An 18,283-nucleotide genomic window follows, 5' to 3' on the forward strand; every position below is an offset into this window, starting at 1 on the left:
AATTTGAAAGGGATTGTATTGAATCTGTAGATTGCTTTGGGTAGTATAGTCATTTTCACAATATTGATTCTTCCAATCCAAGAAAATCCTAAAGACACCACAAAAAAACATACTAGTGCTCATGAATGAATTCAGTAAAGTTACAGGATATAAAATTAATATACAGAAATCTGTTGCATTCCTATTCCTTAACAATGAACTATTTAAAAGAGAAATTAAGGGGAATTCCCTGGTGGTCCAGTGGTTAGGACTCTGTGCTTTCATTGCTGAGGGTCCTGGTCAGGGAACTAAGATCCCACAAGCTGTGTGGCATAGCCCCCCCCAAAAAAAAAAGAGTCAGAGTTTCTGATTTTGAAGATGGAGAAAGGGTGCCATGAGCCAAGGAATGCTGGGAGCCTGTCAGAGTTAGAAAACGCAAGGAAACAGATTATCCTCTACAGCCTCAGAAAGGAACACAGGCTTGCCAACCTTGATTTCAGCCCAGTGAGACCTGTATCTGACTTCTGACTGTACAATAATAAATCTATATTGTTTTTTTTTAAGAGAGAAATTAAGGAAACAGTTCCATTTACCATTGCATCCTGAATGAAATAACTAGGAATAACCCTACCTAGGGAGGTAAAAGATCTTTACTTGGAAAACAATAATGAACTGGTGAAAGAAATTGAAGACAACACAAACAGATGAAACGATATACCATGTTCATGGATTAGAAGAATCAGTATTGTTAAAATGAGCATACTACCCAACGCAATTTACAGATTCAATGCAATCCCTACCAAAATATCAATGACATTTTTTACAGAACTGGAACAAATAATTCTAAAATTTGTATGGAGACACAAAAGACCCCAAGTAGCCGAAACAATCTTGAGAAAGAAGAACAACGCTGGATCACACTCCCTGTTTTCAAACTATACTATGAAGCTATAATAATCAAAACAGTATGGTACTGTCTCAAAAACAGACAAATAGATCCATGGAACAGAATAGAGAGCCCGGAAATAAACCCATGCATATATGGTCAATCAATCTATGACAAAGGAGGCAAGAATATACAATGGAGAAAAGACAGTCTCTCCAGTAAGTGCTGCTGGGAAAACTGGACAGCTGCATGTAATAGAATAAAATTAGAACATGCTATAATACCATATGCAAAACTAAAGTCAAAATGGATTAAAGACCTAAATGTAAGCCTGGAAACCGTAAAACTCCGAGAAAAAACATAGGCAAAACAGTCTTTGACTTAAATCAAAGCAATATTTTTTGGGATCCTTCTCCTAAAGCAAAGGAAATAAAAGCAAAAATAAACAAGTGGTACCTAATTAAACTTAAAAGTTTTTACACAGCAAAGGAAACCATCAACAAAATGAAAAGACAGCCTAGTGAATGGGAGAAAATATTTGCAAATGATATGACCAATAAGGCTAATATCAAAAATATATTAATAGCTAATACAATTCAACAACAAAAAGTGAAAAACCTGATTAAAAATTGGGCAGAAGGCCTGAATAGACATTTTTACAAAGAAGACATACAGATGGCCGAGAGGTACATGAAAAGATGCTCAACATCTTTAATCATCAGAGAAAAGCAAGTTAAAACAACAATGAGATATCACCTCACACCTTTCAGCATGGCTATCATCAAAAAGACCACAAATAACAAATGTTGGTGGGGATGTGAAGAAAAACAACCCTTTGTACACTGTTGGTGGGAATGTAAATTGGTGTAGCCACTATGGAAAACAGTATGGAGTTTCCTCAAAAAAATAAAAATAGAACTACTATATGACTCAGCAATCCCACTCCTGGGAGTGGGAGTAAAGAAACAAAAACACTAATTTGAAAAGATATATGGACCCCAATGTTCATAGCAGCACTATTTACAATTGCCAAGGTACAGAAGCAACCTAACTGTCTGTCAACAGATGAATGGATAACGAAGATGAGGTATATATTATATACAATGGAATACTACTCAGCCTTAAAAAGGAATGAAACTTTGCCATTTGCAACAACAGGGATGGACTTAAGTCAGATAGAAATGACAAATACTGTATGATATGATACATGTGGAATCTAAAACATAAAACAAACTAGGGAATATAATAAGAAAAAGAAACATACAGATATAGAGAACAAACTACTGGTTACGTGTGGGGAGAGAAAATTGGGGGAGGGACAAGATAGGGGTAGGGGATTAAGAGGTACAAACTACTACGTATAAAATAAATAAGCTACAAAGATATATTGTACAACATAGGGAATATAGCCAATATTTTATGACTATAAATGGAGAATAACCTTTTAAAATTGTGAATCACTGTGTTGTACACCTGGAACTTATATAATATTGTACCTCAAATATATCTCAATAAAAAAGGTTGAAGTTTAATGTATGACTGTACTACTGTAGAGGAGAGGTATATGAATACAAGGAAGGTTTTCAATATAAGACTATAAGCACAGGTTTGAACAAGACAGGGACTTTCAAGAGATCTGTAATTCAATTGGTAGCTTGGTTATGTAAGGAGCTGAAATGTGGATTTGTTAAGAAGGTCTATTAAGGAGGTATTTTGATAGGAAGTCCCAGGAATATATGAATCCTGACGTATCCCCCAACTATCCTTCCTTTCTATGAGGTCTCTGAGGTAGATACAGCCACAAAGACAAAGAAAAAACAAAAAATACTTACTTGTCAGCTGATAACTTGGATCCTAATCTTAAATAAAGAGTCTAGTAGGCTGGTTTGAGTCACATGGAAAAATTCTCTCCTTTTAATCTAAAGGCTTAAGTGACTTTCTTCAAAGCCCAAACCTGAACCTCTGATATTACCTTCCAGTAACATTAAGGCCACATCTTCTAATGCCAGAGAAATGGATCAAGGAAGAAAAACATTGTTCAGTACCTAGAGCTAAGCTGACCTAGACTGCTTTCCCTAGGGCCAGGTATCATGTATAAAATGAGAAAGTGGACAGGAGAGAAAGAGCTAGGTCTTCTCCTAAGGGGTGCAGGCTCTGAGCCATCTTACCATTAAAAGTACTTATATACCTGTCTCCTAGTCTGTAGCCATCTACAATCTAAAACAGCTCCCAGTAAAGACTTCTTTATAGCTAAATTCAATGAACACTGTCCAGTCCTCATCTCATTTGACTTCTCCATGCAGCATTTTACTTAGTGAAGCAAACTCTCTTCTTCCACCTTCCATAACATGACACTCCTCTAGCTTTCCTCCTACTTCTGTGGATCTCCCTCCTTTCAACCTTGTTTGGAAGTGTATCCCCTTCTACACTGTAAATGTTGAGACCTCAACAGAGCTTGGTCTTGAATTCTTTTATCTTCTCATGCCACATTTCCACCCCAGCTGATCTCATTTGGTCCTATGCCTTCAACTACCAAATACGTGCTGAGGACTCCCAATTTTATATCTTCAGATCAAACCTTTCCTCTGAGCTTCATATCTACATACACAATTTTTGTGAGACATCACTTAGATATTTCTTTATAGGCATTTCAAACTTTACATATACACAATTGAAATATTGGTATTCTCCCCCTTCCCAAAATGTTCCTCTTCCAGTCTTCCCCCATTTCAATAAACAGCACTTATCAGTCTGCTTAGGTCATATACCTGAGAATCATCCTTGACTTCTTTCTCTTTTACTCCCTTCATACACTTTCACTAAATATTATCCATTGCACCATGAAAATATCTCTGAAAACCATATGGTTCTCTCTATCAGTTTAGGTCATCATGATTACTTGCTTTGGGGTTGTTAGTGGAGGGAAAGTGAGCAGTAGGTTTCCCTGCTTCCACTCTTGTCCCTTTGTAATCTATCCTTCATGTAACAGCTAAAATGATCTCTTAAAATAAAATGCAAAATTAGATCATGCTTCTTTCCCACCTAAAACATCCCAGTAGCTTCCCAATTATCCTAGAATAAAATCAAAGTTCTTACCATGGTCCATAGAGACCCTGCATAATCTGGTCCCTCCCAAATTTTCCAACCTAATCCCATAAAATTCTTCCAGCCTTGCTCATGCAGCTTTAGCTACACCAAATTAACTTCTATTGTGAATAAAAACACCCACTTCTTTTCTGCCTCAAGCTTTTCACTCATACTGTTTCCTTTGTCTGAAATACAACCTGTAATCTCTTTCCCTCAATTACCTGTACCTAGAACAGTGTCTGGAAGAAAGTGGCTGCTAGACAAGTATTTGTTGAGTGAATATATCTCAGGTCTTTCTCTATATTAATAATTATATTTTAACCCATCTTTTTTCTATTCTTTTCAGCTTCCTAGTAATTAATTCTGCAGTAATATCGTTTTGACCCTTCCTGAGTTCTGCAGTCTGCCTTTTCATCTAATTCTGTTGTTTTATCATTTGTCTTTGAGTCCTTGTTTTATTGGATTCATTCAATGTATTCATTAGGGTGTATACTAAAACTGCTGTCACAAAGAGACCTCAACATACATTAGCTTAAACAAAATAGAAGTTTATACTATTTTGCGTTGCAGTCCAGAGGGAGGGTAGTGTGGGGTTGGTAGGACAAATTGTGTAGCTTCCACGTATGTGTCTCAACTGGCTTCTCCAGTTACTACTATCTATAGCCAGTGAGAAGGCAGAATGGATACGGGGCACACATTTATTCCTTCCAAGAGGATGACCTTAAAGTGAACCATATCACTTCTGCTCATATCCCCTTGGCCAGAACTTAATAATATGACCATGTCTAGCTGTAACAAAGGCCAATAAATGTAGTTTTCTAACTGTGCAACCATATGCACAGGATTTTTATTAATTATTCAAGGGAAATGAGGAGATGACTTTCAGTATTCATCACTTATTTTCTTCCACATTTAGTTTTTATGACTACTTTCCCCCTCCAGTGTGTTTGAATATTTGCTGTGCTACTTCTTTTTACCTTGCTTGTTTAAACATAGACTATTCTACCTATTTTAGACCTTTTTTCACTAATATAATGTTGGCAACTTAAAGATCTCTCCACCTATACACAATATCATGTTCTAAATTAGTGGTTGTCAAGCTTTAACTTCCATATGAGTCACCTGGAGAGAGGGCTTTTAGTTAAAATACAAATTCCTGGGACTCATCCCAAGATTCCAATTCAATAATTCTGAGGAGGGGCCCATGAACTTTCATTTCTAAGTTTGGGCAGAGGGTACAAGCAGAAAGCTCAGCTAAGATATATGCACAGCCTTAGTTGGAGCAATTGTGTTCTTTCTTCTGAAATTTGTTAAATGTTGGTATGAGAGTTTACTCCACCTGGTCAGGAGCATAACTTTTCCTTAATTAAATATCTTTAGTTATTCTTACAATTTGACATGGAGTTCGGCAAAATAGCAAGCCCTGTGTTTGTTTTTGCTGCATTTGTGTAGTGGTAGACAAAGTTTTCTACTATCAAGAGCTTTCCCTTGATTTTCCCCAGTCTTCCTACTCACATCCTCAGTCTCCTAAGATTTTATTGACTCACACTTTTATCTCAGCACTCCCTACAGTCATCCCACAGTTTTCTTATATCATTTATAGCTGTGTAAAATTAAGTTTTGATTCTTTCTTCCCAATAGAATGTAAGCTTCATGAGGGTAAGGACAGTATCTGCCTTAGTCACTTAGAACAGCACTTGGCACAGAGTAGGTACTCAATATTTTTGAGTGAACGGATGGTTACGTGAAAAAAGAAGTATAACTAGCTAAGCTTCTTCTAAAGAAGAGCATACCTCAAGCCACACTTTATTTTTTCATGATCTTGGGAGTAAGAGCCTACAAAAGAAGTAGCAGGAAAGAAGGCCAGAGTTTCTGAGCACACCCAGGTGAAAGTACTGTTACCATTTCAAACAAACATGAAGAAGATGTAGGGAAACAGAAGAAAAATAAGTTACCTCTCCACACTTTTAGGAGTAAGAAAACATTCCTGAGTTCTTATCCTCTGGAAAGATGAATATCTGAACAAGGCTCACCATTCCCTCCAGTAAGAACTCCAAACTATCTACCTCACCTGGGTCAAATGGCATCTGTAGCCTGGAGACAAATGAACTTTTTGATACTGTGATAATTATAATAAAAACAATTGGCGCTGGGCTTTTTACACGATGAGCTAAGCAAGTACCTAGAGACTGATATCTAAGAGCTCTAATGGTATGGATCTTCACTGATATATAGATACAGGAGGCCAAATATTTAAATAATTTCAGCTCCAAACAGAGAAAATAAAACATGTGGAAAATGACAAAATTAATCAAACAATAGAAGAACAATCCTTGAGTTGAAAAAAAAAAAGTCTGCATGTGAAATACAACAGTTAAATGTAAGTGAGTGATAATAGACTGTCCGGGAATGGGTAACATAACTTAAATAAGGATTCTTAAAAACAGAAGGTCCATATTTCTAGGGAAACTCTAACGTCTAGAACTAAAAGTACCACGTCATTTATGAAAAATCAGACTTATGGATAGCAAAGGAATGAGTACAGAGAAATAAACACGTTCTAAAGGTCTTATCTGGGAAGGCATGAATTTAGAAGAGGGAGAAAAGTGAAACTATACTAAATAAATAAGAAAATATTCTAAATAAAAATATCGGAGGAGCAGTGAATCCTAAGAGGGGGAAAAAAGGCATGTTTTCAAATAACAGTGGAGGCACATGTGTCTGAAAGTTGAGTTAACCATTAATGAAATGGTAAAGCATATTAGAGCTCACAAGTTAACAAAAGGAAAACTGAATACTTGATAAAATCAGCACACTTGGGAAAAGGAAAATAGGGAACAACAATGTAAAATAAATAATATGTTTATTAAATAATGTGTATTAAATAACATGTAAGTAATTAAATAAAGCATATGAAACATACAAAATGTGGATGATCTCAATTATCTCTTTAAAAGATAGATCGTATGAAATTGGTAAAAAATAAATTAAGCATATGCTTTTTCCAAGAAAGAAGTAAAATAAAAATAAGTAGACAATAAGAGGCTGTGTGTGTTCATTCATTGAACAAATAATTTATGGAATGCTTACTATGGGCCAGGCACTATTCCAGTTACTGGGGACACAGCACAAATTAAAACAAAATTTCTGCTTACATTCTCATAGTTGATGTAGGTAACAAACAAACAAATACATAGTATATTAGGTGGTGGTAAGAGCTAAGAAGAAAATTAGATCAGGGTAAAGGGACAGAATGACAGAGTGAGAGTTTGAGGGAAAGCCTCATTGATAAGGTGACATTTCCACAGAAACCTTGTAACAGGGAAGAGCCAAATGTGACTACAGGTTGGATCTGTTTCTTTTGCTTTAACCTTTGCTTTCCGCTGATTTGTTCACTAAATGTATACTGTCTATACCTGATGGCCTGCCTCAGGGAACCCTGCCCCTCTGCCCGAATGTTAAACCAAAGTACCTTTGTTCAGGGAAGCATCCTGACCCCGCCCACCTGTGAATGGCCGCAAGAAAGAAGAAATTAACACATCCCCTCCCTGAGGCTGGACATTCCAGGTGATATTTGCAAAACTTATGGCCTTTTTACTTTACTTTACTTTATTTGCTTATTTACTTTACTTCCTCATCTCCTCCCCCTCTCTGTGCTGTAAAAGAAACTGGCATCCAAACCCCAATAAGATGGTTATTTTGAGGCCCTAGTCTGTCATCTTCTCAGTCTGCCCCGTCTGCCAGCTTTCTGAATAAAGTCGTATTCCTTGCCTCAACATCTCGTCTTTGATTTATTGGCCTGTCGTGCAGTGAGCAGAGCGAGCTTGGACTTAGTAACAACCTGAATGAAGAACATGAACAAAATGCGCAGGTACCAGGGAGAAGAGTGTTCAAAGTAGTGGGTACATCAAACATGAAGTACCCAGGCCATGGCAGATTTTGAGAACAGATATGACATTATTTGACTTATAGTTTAACAGAATCACTCTGGCCTTTCTGAGGAGATAGAACTCTCTATGGGATACAGTTATAGAAGCAGGAAGATCTGTTAGGAGGCTATTAAGGTAATATAGGTAAGATATAATGTGAGCTTCGATAGGATAGTAGCAGTGGAGGTAGTAAAAGAGGGTTAGATTTTATATATAATTTGAGTGGTATAGCCAAAAGAATTTTTTGATAGATTAGATGTGAGGTGTTAGAGAAAGAGTCACGGATGGACTGAACAACTAGAAAAATAGAGTTGTCACTTACCTAAATGGAGAACATTGGGTAGAAGGTTTGGAAGGAAGAAATGAAGACTTTGGTTTTAAATATGTGAAGCTTCAGATATCCATTAAACATCCAAGTGAATATGGCACTTGACTGTATACATCTGGAGTTGAGGAGAGAGTTCCAGGCTGGAGAAATAAATTTTGGAGATGTCAAGATGCAAATATTTAAAATAATGGGATTAGATAAGATCACCTAGGGTGCAAGCATGGAAAAAAGAAAATGTCTGAGGTCTAAACTCTAACCTTAATTTTGAAATTGTCTTTCCACCATAAACAATTTAAAAGGTGGAAAAATGCAGCTCAATAACAAAAAAACAAACAACACAATCCAAAAATGGGCAGGAGACCTAAATAGACATTTCTCCAAAGAAGATTTACAGACTGCCAACAAACACATGAAAGAATGCTCAACATCATTAATCATTAGAGAAATGCAAATCAAAACTACAAGGAGAGGGCTTCCCTGGTGGCGCAGTGGTTGAGAGTCCGCCTGCCGACGCAGGGGACACGGGTTCGTGCCCCGGTCCGGGAAGATCCCACATGCCGCAGAGCAGCTGGGCCCGTGAGCCATGGCCGCTGAGCCTGTGTGTCCGAAGCCTGTGCTCCGCAATGGGAGAGGCCACAACGGGAGAGGCTGCAACGGTGAGAGTCCTGCGTACCGAAAAAAAAAAAAAAAACTACAAGGAGATATCATCTCACACTGGTCAGAATGGCCATCATCAAAAAATCTAGAAACACTGAATGCTGGAGAGAGTGTGGAGAAAACGGAACCCTCTTGCACTGCTGGTGGGAATGTAAGTTGATACAGCCACTATGGAGAACAGTATGGAGGTTCCTTAAAAAACTACAAATAGAACTACCATACGACCCAGCAATCCCACTACTGGGCATATACCCTGAGAAAACCATAATTCAAAAAGAGTCATGTACCAAAATGTTCATTGCAGCTCTATTTACAATAGCCAGGAGATGGAAGCAACCTAAGTGTCCATCATCGGATGAATGGATAAAGAAGATGTGGCACATATATACAATGGAATATTACTCAGCCATAAAAAGAAACAAAATTGAGTTATTTGTAGTGAGGTGGATGGACCTAGAGTCTGTCATACAGAGTGAAGTAAGTAAGAAAGAGAAAAACAAATACTGTATGCTAACACATATATATGGAATTTAAGAAAAAAAATTTAAAAAATCATGAAGAACCTAGGGGTAAGAAGGGAATAAAGACACAGACCTACTAGAGAATGGACTTGAGGATATGGGGAGGGGGAAGGGTAAGCTGTGACAAAGTGAGAGAGTGGCATGGACATATATACACTACCAAACGTAAAATAGATAGCTAGTGGGAAGCAGCCGCATAGCACAGGGAGATCAGCTCGGTGCTTTGTGACCACCTAGAGGGGTGGGATAGGGAGGGTGGGAGGGAGGGAGATGCAAGAGGGAAGAGATATGGGAACATATGTATATGTATAACTGATTCACTTTGTTATAAAGCAGAAACTAACACACCATTGTAAAGCAATTATACTCCAATAAAGATGTTAAAAATATAGGTGGACAACATATATGCAATGACATTTTTCAGACATTAGAAAGGAGGAGCAAAGATTGTGACCCCTGAGGGAAGGAAAACAAATGAGGTAGGCCCTATGATTGTTTTGTGTTTGGAGACACCTTCTGGACCATGGTGCTGAGAGAAGAATCCCAAGCAGAGCACATCTGTCTTTCTGAGTTAAGACAGAGAATTGAGTTTGAGGATACTTGGGATGCTGGAATTTTGGGGTTGGATAACTGAAGAGGGGAGAACTAGTCAGAAAAAGATCCCCAAAAATCTGCATAGGGGTTTTCTTAAGCCTTTGGCTGGATATTAATCCATGCACATATACGATGAAACCCCATTAAGCAAATTCAATAACAACTACCCAGAACTCACACAAAGCTGAGAGCTATTTGAGTTCTGTCAAGCCAGAGTAACGATACCTCAGATAAATGTTGGGACATTCTGTAGAGACCCCAAGTGTCACATCTTACTAAATTAGTCATAAAGAAAATCAGAAAACCTTCCCTAGAAGAATTTAATAAATCTCAAAGAAATCACCTTGATACAAAAATAATAACTGTTCACCAAACTTTAGCACTCTAAAAAAGACAACAAAGTCCATTGTCCAAAAATATTAATGCACATAGTATAACGTACAATGAAAAATTACCAGGCATGCAAATGTTACTCATGCAAGGAGGAAAATGGTGGAATAGAAATAGATGCAGAAATGATAGAGATGATAGAGATGATGTAATCAGTAGACAAATACCTTAAACAAGTATTATAAATATTAAAATATGCTCAATAATTTAAAGTAAAACATGGACACAATGAAAACCACAATGAGATACCATTAATATACCTGTTTGAGTGGCTAAAAACATTTTTAAGTAACAATACCAAGTTAATAAGTAACAATACCAAGTTAATAAGGATTTAGAGCAGTTGGAACTCTGGTGGTTATATGATTTTATGCATTTGTCACAACTCAAAGAATTATACATCAAAAAGTATAAATTTTACTTGTGTAGATTAAAAATAAATTTTAAAAGATAATTGAAACAATAGCAATGTATTTTGAAATTATAACCTATAACAACAATAACACAAAGAATGGAAGGACGAAAATGGAAGTATACTGTGGTAAGACTCTTATGCTGAACCTGAAAGTTTAATGTACTTGAAGGCAGACACTGATTAGTCAAAGATGTATATTGTCAACCCTAGGGAAAATGGTAAAAAATAATAATATTAATAAATTAAGAGGTAAAGTTAATAAGCCAATAAAGGAGATGTATTGCAAATTTTTAAAAAATCCTCATCACCAAAGGCAAAACAGAGAGAGAGACAAAAAGGAACAAACAATTGATGCAACAAATTGAAAACAAACAGCAAGAAAGTAGAATTACATCAACAGCCTTAATTATTACATTAAATGTAAATGGCCTAAAAATTACAACAAAAAGAAATTGTCAGGTAGAATAAAAATATGCATATATAAGAAACTATATGTGCACAAAAGAAAACAACCTTAAATATAAAGACATTGGTTAAAAGTAAAATACTATACAAAAGAAAGATCAAGTAGCTATACTAACATCAGATGATGTAGACTTCATAACAAGGTACATTTTCAGGTTGAACGTGATACTACATAATGATAAAGGGGTCAATTCTCCAAGAAGACATAACAATCCTAAATGTATATGCACCTAAAAACAGAGACTGAATAAACATAAAGCAAAATCTGACATAAATGAAAGGAGAAATAGTTAAGTTATAATTAGTGTTAGAAATGTCAACATACTTCTTTCAGTAATTGATAGAACATACAGACAGAAAATTAGGAAGTATATGAAACACCTGAACAACACTAATTGCCAGTTTGATCCAATTTATATTTATATTTATAGAACATTCCATCCCAAAACAGCAAAATACACATTATTTCAACTACATGTGAAAGTATTCATAAAGAAGAACCATATGGTGGGCCATAAAATAAGTCCATATGGTGGGCCATAAAATAAGTCAGTCTCAATAAATGGTAAGAAATTGAAAGCATAGAGATCATTCTTTGACCAAAACAACATTAAATTACAAAACAATAATTTAAAGATATCTAGAAAAACCTCAGTTACTTGGATATGAATCAACACACTTCTAAATGACCCATGAGTCAAAGAAGATATTATAAAATATTTAGAACTGATTGATAAATGCAACACATCAAAATTCATAGGTCTACAGCTACAGCAGTACTTATTTGGAAATTTAAAACTTCAATGATTATATTAAAAAAGAAGAAAGGTAAAAAAATCAATGATTTGGGGCGGGACTTCTGGAAATTCTGAGTGAGGACCTTGACAATTCCCCTAAAAAAAATAAAATTGGACAAAATTTTCAAAAACTACCATTACAGAACCCTGTAAATTAGCCAAAGGCATAAAACAAATTGAGAAGAGTCTATTCAAGAAAAATTGCTAAACCTCAGTAAGAACAATGGGAGCCTGAGGCATTTCAGGCTGGGGATACTCCCATACCCACCTGCAGCTCCAGGCCATGGTAATTCTCCAGAGATGAGGCAGGTCATAAGGAACAGCAGCTTCACTGCTGGAGGAAGTAGTCCTGATTTAGAACTGAACATGGAAAACTATCAGGGAAGTCCAATATAACAGCTAGCTTGAGATCTTGATACTGGCTGTGGCAAGCAAAGCAGCCAGAAATTTAATATGATTTTTTGGGAATATGACATCAAAAGCACAGGCAACAAAAGCAAAAACAGACAAGTGGGATTGCATCAGACCAAAAATCTTCTGCCCAGCAAAGGAATCAATCAACAGAGTGAAGAGAGGGGAGAAGTGGAATGGGAGAAAATATTTGCAAAACATACATCTGATAAGCAGTTAAAATCCAAAAAATATAAGGCGCTCACTACTCAATAGCAAAATCACCCCCAATAACCCAATTAAAAAATGGGCCAAGAACCTGAATAGACATTTCTCAAAAGAAGACATACAAATGACCAACGGGTATATGAACAGGTACTTAACATCACTAACAATAAGGGAAACACAAATAAAACCACAATGAAATATCATCTCACACCTGTTAGAATGCCTATTATCAAAATCACAAAAGATAACAAGTGTTGCAAGGATGTGCAGTATGGGAATCCTTGTATATTGTTGGTGGCTATGTAAGTTGGCACAGCCATTATGGAAAACAGTATGGAGGTTCCTCAAAAAATTAAACATAGAACTACCATATGATCCAGCAATACCACTCCTGGGTTTTTATCCGAAGGAAATGAAATCACTAACTAAAAAGATACATATGAGTATATGAGTGGTGTTTAAATCCAGGAGAGTAGATGAGATCACCAAGAGAGTGAGTCTAGATAGAGAAGAGAAGAGGACTAAGAACTGAAACCTTAGGCACTCTAATATTTAGAGTTCAGGGAGTTGAGAAAGAACCATTAAAGAACTTGGAGAAGGAGAGATCAATGCGGTAAGAAGAGAATTAGGAGAGTGTGGTGTGCTGGATGCCAGTAAAGAATGTGTTTCAAGAAAGAGAGCGCGTGGGGCTTCCCTGGTGGCGCAGTGGTTGAGAGTCCACCTGCCCATGCAGGGGACGTGGGTTCGTGCCCCGGTTCGGGAGGATCCCACGTGCCGCGGAGCAACTGGGCCCGTGAGCCATAGCCGCTGAGCCTGCACGTCTGGAGCCTGTGCTCCGCAATGGAAGGGGCCACAACGGTGAGAGGCCCGCGTACCCCACCCCCCCAAAAAAGAGAGTGTGTCAAACATCTTTTGTGCCTCATTTCACATTCTCCTGGACCACCTTTTGTTCAGGACAGTATTGCAGCTGCTGTATGCAGGGGTAGCTTGACGCTACCTCATTCAGCTGTATCTCACACTATTGCTTCCTGCCTTGGGGCTTCTCTGCTACCACCAGATGGGACGGACATCTGCAGGAGCCTGCTCAGTGATCCTAGGTCATGAACAAACCTGCAAGTGCCAGTGAGTTAACACCCTCTAGGATGACCCTTGGTCAATGGGAGATGAAATCTGATGGATAAACACTCTTCTGTGTCTGGTGGAAAATTCTGAGGCACATTCCACACAGCACCAAAGAGAGTCCTCAGTGGGAATAATCCACAGTTGCCTTCAGTAGTAAACACATTAATAACATACCCTTGAACATACCCATCCCTACTTGGTTCATTCTTAGTCCTCTTCTCTTGTTTCCTGAATCACCTCCCCCAATAAACTACATGTAAGTCCTTGCCTCAGGCTCTGCTAGGATTTGGGGGAGGAGGAGCTAAGTCAGAGTGCATGATCAGGTGGGACAAATGCTGCTGATTGGGTGAATAAGATGAAGACTGAGAATTGACCATTGGATTTAGCAAGGTAGAATCATTGGTGACATTGACAAGAGTTATTTCAGTGCAAGGTGGGTTCAGAAGGCTGGCTGGAGTGGGTTCAAGAGGGAATACCCTATTTTCTCAATGATATGTGGCAAGGTCACAAGCTGGGAGTGGAAGTATGGAGGAGGTGGAGGTATTGGAGGGATGATGAAAGAGAAGGGTGAGATAGCCTTTTTTAAGAGTTGGAAAATAAACTGAAGGGAGAAACAAAGTAGAAGTTGTCTGGTGGTACTGAGGGCCCACTTGAAATTTGTGATTGTGTGTTTTTCTCCAACTACATTCATCTGTTTAGATTAAAATGTGGAATAGGTGGTTATATTTAACTAAGATTCAGATTTTGTTAGGCTAGGGGTGTGCTAGGGGGAGAGAGGGTCAGCGTTGTTGTTGTGAAAGACCAGGGAATGTAAGCTGGGCAAAAAGGACTTGAGGTGGGTGGTGACAAATTTAAAAATTGTGGGAGGGCTCAATTTTGGATGGTGCTTGAGGATAATATGAGAGAAGGGCCAACACTAAAATTATCCTCATCTCTTTTCATGCAATGATTTTATCAAAGTTAGCAAATGAAATATACCGTTATGTATTATATACAAGTCATGTCAAGATAAGTTCTCAGAATGTAAGAGGACACTATTAAATATTCTGAGACACAGGTATTAACTGAGACTGTCCTGGGCAAATTGGGACATAGTATGACTCTACTCATATAGCCATTTTTATACTATAAGAAGTAGATCGTAGTAGTTAAGAGCACAGTGTTCAGAGTCATGTTTCCTGAGTTTCAAACCAGGCACAGAAAGCCTAAGTAACTTACTAAAGACGCCTAGCACATGGTGGAGCCGTCTATAAATCTTTTGGATGAAACTCATCAAGACTGGCTCCTCCATCGCATACTGTCTTGTGTGTTATTACATTTATCTTCTGATTGTAAATTCAGTGTTGCTTCTGAACTTCAGGCTGTGCTCTAACCTCTTATGCAGTAATTACCCTTTTTCACCTTCTCAGGTCCAGTCTCCATTATGTTTATTTGAAGTTCTGTTGAAATAGATTTCAGTGTCCCTACAATTAATGCCTATGGCTGACACCACAACCAAATTTGATCCTTCCTTTAGAACTACAGTCTGCTTTCTCATTTGGTCCACATGCTATTTTATGCAGCTCATCTTAGGCTCTTGTGTTAATTGTTATCAGGCAAAGTACAAGCACTTTATTGGCAGTGTAGTTATTAGCAAGGAGTTTTTTGGATGATATTTTCCAGGAAATCATAGACTACTGAAACATGGCCTCTAACGACTCAGTTTTTCCTGATTGAGTATAGCTCATCACCTCTTAACTACCTGAAAGGTAAGCCCTGCCTAAGGCAGGTCTAGATTATAAGTGCCCATCACTATACTTTTAAGGCCTCTTGCTTCCCACTAATTCCATGCCTACCTCCCGCTTAAAAAGGAGGCATTTCAAGATGAAATGAGGATATATTTACTAAATAGGTTTTTAAATTTAGCTTGTAATGTGACACATAGAAACAGTTTGATCATGGCTTGTTTTTAATTTGTTAGCATGGCTCAACTAAGGATAAAGGAGTGCTTTGTTAAATAAATATATTTTCATATTTTAAAATAACTTTCAAATAAATACTTAAAAGGCATTGGCAAAAATTAATGATGAATTAAGAATGTGTATTATACTTTCAAAACGAGGAAGACACAAGAAGTCCATTCTATAAATGGTACAGAATTCCATTTTTACCAAATAAACAAGTAGCCAGATATATGACTCCTAGGAGAACAGAAGTGGCCCCCTCTGGAAATTCCTAATATCTGGAATGGAAAGGACAGGAATGGGTCTGGATACTCTGTTCCGGGGCCCTGGAGTTCAGGAAACATGTTCCTTGCGGTTATAGATCATTCTGGGGATACTAGATCCCCAAATAATCTACTTCCTCAAATGAGCCAAATCAGAAAGCCACTTCCCTCCTTTCTGGCTTCTATAGCAGTAGCTCCTCCTAATGGGCAGCCCTCCCTGCTGGCTTTTTATGCATACTGCCTTTCAGAAGAGATGTCCTTTTTTTGACCCCCTTCCCTCCAACCCCTGAAAGACCCCAGGAATGGGATCTACAAGTCCCATAGAAACCCTAGGCCAGTTCAGTTCTAAGGTCACATTGTAATTGACCAAGTATGAGAAGTCCAAATATCCCTTTGCTTTTATATTTCTTTTAATCCCTATCCCAGTGAGGGAAAGAGAAATAAAAGAATGACCTCTGTCCTCAGCTCCTAATTTCTTTGATTGTCACTGAGGCCAAGTTTAGTTTAAAGGTACAGAAAAGCTACACAAGTGTTCAGTCTTCATACACGTTATCAGGTAGTCACAACACCCAAATGATTGATGGATTAAACTTTTTTTAAAACTTTCATTATGTTGTTTTAGACATTCAGCCTCACGTATGTGTTGTACATTAATTCCCTCAAGTATAACATTCCTTTGCATTTGTGCAGAACCTTGTACATTAAAAGATGCTTCTACTTTAATGACTCTCACAAAATCTCTAGGCTTTATCATCTTCATTTTACAGATGAGGAAAGCAAAGATCCAGAGAGGGCACAGGGTAGAGAAAAGCAGCATAATATAAAGACAAAAACTTTGGCCTAGGAGTCAGCAGACCTGGATTCTCACATTCCTAACTTTGTCCCTAACTCACTGTGTATTTATGAGTGAGTCGTTTCCCCTCTCTGAACCTCAGTATCTGAATTTATAGAACGAGGTGACTGAGCTTTCTCAACCCTGTTTGTGTATTATAAACACCTGGAAGCTTTTTCAAAAAATCCATTCCTCAGCCTCACCTCCAAAGATCCTGATTTAATTGGTTTCAGGTTACTGTAATTTCCACACCACCAAGAAGCCAATCCAGGTAAAGCCACAAATCCAGTCTGGTATTTCTCTCTAAAGGAGAGAAACTTTGTCATTTAGTATAAGATCCAAGTACTATGGGGACATGTCCTGGAAGGGAGTTTGAGAGGCTGAAAGTTTTAGAGTACATACCCTAACTCTGAACCTCTAGGGGAGAGCTCAAGGCTCTATCCCTCTCTCTCTCTCTCTCTCTCTCTCTCTCTCTCTCTCTCTCTCTCTCTCTCTCTCTCTCTCTCTCTCTCTCTCACACACACACACACACACACACAATCATTCCAGTGGAAGTGTTGTAGGAGTTTGAAAAAAAAACGAATGCTGCTACAAGTCAAGGACAAAAAGGAGTTTAAATATACAACAGAGCCAAGAGGTTAATAAAATGGAGTTTTGGATGAGAGAAACAAACTGATTACAGAGCTTTTTTCTTTCACATAGCTTTTTCTTAACATTTGTTTTTCTTTCTGGACCTACATACAGTATTACTTCACACTACTTTTTTCTCTTTTTCCTTCAGTATACCTTATGTATTACGATGGGCCTGGAGCCTTCTCCTTATTGGGAGGCCTTAACACCCATTGGAAGGGGATCCTTTAAAACTTTTACAGAGTAAAATTAAGCCAACTAATTTCTGATATTATAAAAATTAGTGTTCCTTTCCCTTTTAGTGTTTCTTTTTGTCACCAGAGTGGTAAGACTTTGAGGGCTAAGATTAAAGTGTGGACTAGGAGGAAGGGGCCAAGGGCGTCATTCAGTCTCCCGTAGTTTAGGCCTTAGGACATAGGTTCAAAATGAGCCCTTAGGATGCATTTGCGGGTCACCTCATCTTATCACAATAGAACATACAGGTGACTTGAGGTTAAAGCCCTGTATTAATAAAACTAGGGTGTTCACCTGAAGGATTATCTCTGTTTTCTTTCCTTAGTGACTGGCAACAGCAGTGTTGGTCAGTTCTTCAAGGACTTGGGGGTTTCCTAATCCTTGTCATCTGTGTCTTTTATTATCAGAGACATGACCATTATCTAGTACAGCCAAAAGGATTGCTTTAATAGTTGGAGAATGACAACTTGTGTGTCAGGATTACCCCCTTCTTTTACAGGGAACTGGCCAGCAAATATATGCGGGAGCAACGTACATCGCTTTGATTGTAATGACAGAAAGATCCCTAAACAACAATGAGCAGCGTCACTCGC

This window comes from Delphinus delphis, chromosome X, assembly GCF_949987515.2.
Source record: "Delphinus delphis chromosome X, mDelDel1.2, whole genome shotgun sequence".
Taxonomy (NCBI): domain Eukaryota; kingdom Metazoa; phylum Chordata; class Mammalia; order Artiodactyla; family Delphinidae; genus Delphinus; species Delphinus delphis.